At 46.2% G+C, this 4,324-nt stretch overlaps 1 long non-coding RNA gene across 1 annotated transcript; it reads right to left on the reverse strand.

The window, feature by feature from the left end:
- Window positions 1-2,688: 2,688 nt before the first annotated feature.
- On the reverse strand, window positions 2,689-4,102 carry LOC119321902. The gene is made up of 3 exons (XR_005155269.1): window positions 4,060-4,102; window positions 3,473-3,569; window positions 2,689-2,886 (listed from the first exon to the last, which is right to left on the reverse strand). It is a non-coding gene; the product is annotated as an uncharacterized LOC119321902 (long non-coding RNA).
- Between the last annotated feature and the right edge of the window lie 222 nt (window positions 4,103-4,324).

Below are 4,324 nucleotides of genomic sequence, written 5' to 3' on the forward strand. Positions count from 1 at the left end.
TGGTGCTTTCATTGAGAGTTCCACTGTGTAGTCAAGATAAGGCTTGATGGCTAGTCCCGTTGTCAAAGACAACATCACCTCCGGGGGAGCCCTGGCTGTAGGCCAAACTCTCCGGCTGGGCGGCTTCGTTATGACCGCCTGATCGGCTGTTGCGCCGACGATGACTTCTCATGTTATTAAAAATAGCCTCCATGTTGATTCGGAATTTACCGAACAGATGGACCCAATGGAGCTCTTCTCCCTCAATGAGCTCTTGGATCACATCACTGCCCTGGGCATTGCTACGGACTATGACCGGATCGGGCTTAAACCCGACCAAAGGGAGATTCAGTCTCCACCGGTCACCCATGAGTAAGCGGTAGTGGAAGAGCATCATCCTAATTCTCCCTCTACTTTGAGGACGAACTATGTCCGGAATTCCGAGTTCCCCGAGCCGGACACGCGCTCGCGGGAGGACATGACCCAGGCCCCGGACTCAGGATCGGGTGGCGGGCCGAAGAAATTGGGCAACGCCCCAGAACCCGAGCAGTTAAGCTCGGAAGCCTCTTTGCCCCTGGGTCCCAGATCGGGTCGGGATTCGGATTCGAATCCACCCACCCACCCAGATTTATCCAATCTTTCCCATGTCAGACAAGAGCCCCAAGAAATAGTGCATCACTACTGGGCCAAATTCCTCCTTGTGATAAACAGGGTCAAGGACTGTCGTGAGGCAGACGCAATCTACCTCTTTTGCAAAAATTGCACGGACAAAGGGATTCTCAACGCTATAAGTCGCCTCTGACATAGTACACTTCGCTGACTTAGCGGCCATAGTGCAAAAGTAATGCGTGATGGAAAGCGCCTGGAAAACCCAAACAAGTTTCTGGGACAATCCGGCTCTAGCCAAATCCTCTGTCCGAATTAAAAGGGTAAACTCTCATAAGTCACCCGATTCAAGTACCAAAAAAATAAAGCCCGCCGCAAGGCACGGATCTGTATTGGAAGAATGGCTAAGCGGGTTGTGCTAGATTCACAGCACACTGGATACTACGCCAACACAGAGCCTTAGAGCATGTTGGATACTCCCGCAGGTAGCAAAGAGTGGCGAGGATCTCCTCATAAAACGTACAGCAGAGCAACATCCCGCCGGAGACAACAATACGGTATTTACAGTCTTCGAGACTTTTGCCTCAAATAATAGGCGCAAGCGAGCTCAGCGCAGCCTCGCAGAAGTTTGCCACATGGCAACAATAGACCCATGGAACGACACGGCTATAACTTACAATGCTAGTGACGAACATCAATTCCGAACAGTCTGATCACCAGCCGCTCTGGTCCTTAGCCCAATCGTGGATGGCTTCAGGATCACTAAAGTGCTCATGGACGGCGGAAGCGGACTAAACCTCATCTATGAGGAAACCCTTAACAAGATGGAAATTGACAAGAGCCGCATTGAACGAAGCAGCACGACCTTCAGAGGAATCATCCCTAGTCGAGAGGCACAATGCGCGGGAAAAATCACACTAGATGTGGTATTCGGCACACCAGAGAATTACAGGTCCAAAGAAATTACATTCCAAGTGGCCCCATTCAGCAGCGGATACCACGCCCTCTTGGGGCGGGACGCATTCACGAGTTTTCACTGCTTGCAACAATGGACAGAGACGACGTGATACTCGACAAGCGACCTAAATCCACCTCCTTCAAGCCAGCAGACGAGATAGTCAAATTCCAGGTCCACCCAACGGACCCTTCGAAGACAGCTTCCATCGGGACACAGCTAAACCCCACAATAGACGCCGCACTGCGAGACGTCCTCCGTGAAAATTTGGATATTTTCGCCTGGCATCCTTCAGACATGCCGGGCATCCCACGCAGGCTGGCCGAACACAGCCTCAATATACTGAAAGGATAAAAGCCAGTCAAGCAGACACTTAGACGCTTCTCAGAGCCTAAGCGGCAAGCCATGGGAGAAGAGCTAGCCAAGCTACTCGAGGCCGGATTCATCAAAGACATCAAACATCCGGATTGGCTAGCAAACCTGGTAATGGTACCAAAAAAGGACAAATCATGGCGCTTGTGTGTCGATTTTAAAGACCTCAATCACTACAAGAAATATGCTATCTTGTGACCTCCACTATTGGTCACTAAAAGGTCATAGTTTTTCATTTGCGACCTTTTTGTGACCAAAAACAGAAGGTCAAAAGCTGAGGGTCGTTAACTGACTATAGCGACCTTCTGTGTGATATGTAAAAGGTCGTTGGTTCTTTGACCAAATTTTTGGTCACTAGCAACCTCCCCAGGCCACGTAGGCATCCAGCATGGCAAGCTGATGTGGCACAAGATTCAGCCCGGTCCAATTGAGTGTTTTACATGGGCCTAGCCCATTAATTCAGCCTTTTATATATGTTTTTTCCTGTCAATTTACGCTAGCTACATGGGCCAAGCCCAACAATTCGGCCTTTTTAGTTTCTAAGATAAAACTTTACGGTCCATTTCTTTTTGGGCCTCAGCCTTTTAAAAGTTGACTTCTTTTTTGGGCCTCAGCCTTTTTGCATGCTATTCACGTTTTGGGCCTTGGCCTCTACCAATAAGTAAGTCCAACTCATCAACTTTCATTTCTCACATTTTCATAGTACAAAGAAACAGAACTATTTCATGACAAATATTTCAAATGAAACAAAACTATATACTTGAAATGACCATACCAGTACAACTAAACCAGTACAAAATACAACCAGACCAATAAGTGTAGCCTATTACAATCTTTACATACTGTTCATACAACCAGACCAGTACAAAATACAATGAAACTAGCTATGAAGTACAACCAGAACACAAGGCATATTGATAGATAACCACCACGCTTCATCGTCTTCCTCTTCCAAATTCCAAGAAACAAATCACCTAGCATTAGAAGGATCACGCATCAGAAGCATATAAAATCTAATGTTCACTCAGTAGAAACAAGGTGACAAACTAATGTTCCAGGGAGGTAGTTTTATATAATAAAAACAAACTAGGCACCTGCATAATCACATGGCGGTAGTTTGAGATAATAAAAACTAATGTTCCACGCATAGTCTTAGCACTCCAACAAAGAATCAACTAAAATTACTTTCAAGCAAACAGGTTGTACATCGATCAGGTTGTAAAGGACAAAAAATGGATACATGCAAGTAGGTTTTTAATCGACAAAAAATATAGAACAGTCTACATTTACAAGTAGATACAAGCTGGATTTGATCAAGACTTATAGACGGGTAAAAAAGTTGCATGTTTCAGAGCCAGGACAACAATCCAATCTTTATTAGGAAAGAAAACATGTCTGTTAGCAGCAGGCTCTCTTCGATTGTTCAACTCAATTGGGTGGTTTTGATCAAATATTATCAATGCAACACTTGGCATCACTAAACTACAAGTCCAAAGCATTATAAGCACTAGACATAAATCACCATGGCTGGAGCAGAAAAAGAGAGGAGCGGTTGCTTACCAGCTATGCTATGCTGGAGCAGAAAAAGAGTTACTAGAGTGGGAGGCCTGCGAGTGGAAGAAGAATCATCGCATGGTGGCGTGTCTCTGTCTTGCAGCTGCGCGTGTTAGAAAGTGCACCCATCAGGAACCAAGCATATACATGACATGCCGAAAGAATAAATACCATGGCAGCAGTGAAATTAAACACCAACTGCCAACAATACTACTCTGTCAGACTTGTTTGGATCATCACAAACCAACTAGTATAGCAGTTGGCACACGAAAGTAGCAGCAGTACATGCACCTTCCAGGTTCACATTGCACTTTCTTTTCAGGTTTGCAACAAAAGGAAGAAAGAAAGAAACAACATTCTCAGAGGCACTAAGACACAAACTTGACAGCATAATATTCCCTTACACTTCTCAAACATAACCACTACCTGGAGCATCAATAAACACAAGCTAGCCTTTGAGAATATCAACATTTGCAGCAACAACTGAAATGCTAGCCCTTTCACAATGCCACAGAACCTCACCATTTACAATCACTAACAAGCTAGTGGCAAACAATCAGAGGGTCATGCAGTAGAAATGTACAGTGAGTTACCTGAGCAGAGAGCCGGTGGCAGCGGCCAAGCGTGAACGAAGCGAGAAGTGATGTCTTCGCGCGGTGGCTCAACCAGCTCATAGACCTCGCAACCCACGACCTTGCGGGCACACACGTCGACGCTGATCCGGTGCTCATCTTGGAAGAAGCAGACCCTGTTAGGTTGGTGAGATGGATGAGCTGTTGGCAGCTCACACAGGACGATGACAAGAACCTACTGACCGCGAAGGCAAGAAGGTCAGAGAAGGAGCCCAGTAGAGCAACA

The sequence above is a fragment of the Triticum dicoccoides genome, chromosome 6B (assembly GCF_002162155.2).
Source record: "Triticum dicoccoides isolate Atlit2015 ecotype Zavitan chromosome 6B, WEW_v2.0, whole genome shotgun sequence".
NCBI classification, from domain to species: domain Eukaryota; kingdom Viridiplantae; phylum Streptophyta; class Magnoliopsida; order Poales; family Poaceae; genus Triticum; species Triticum dicoccoides.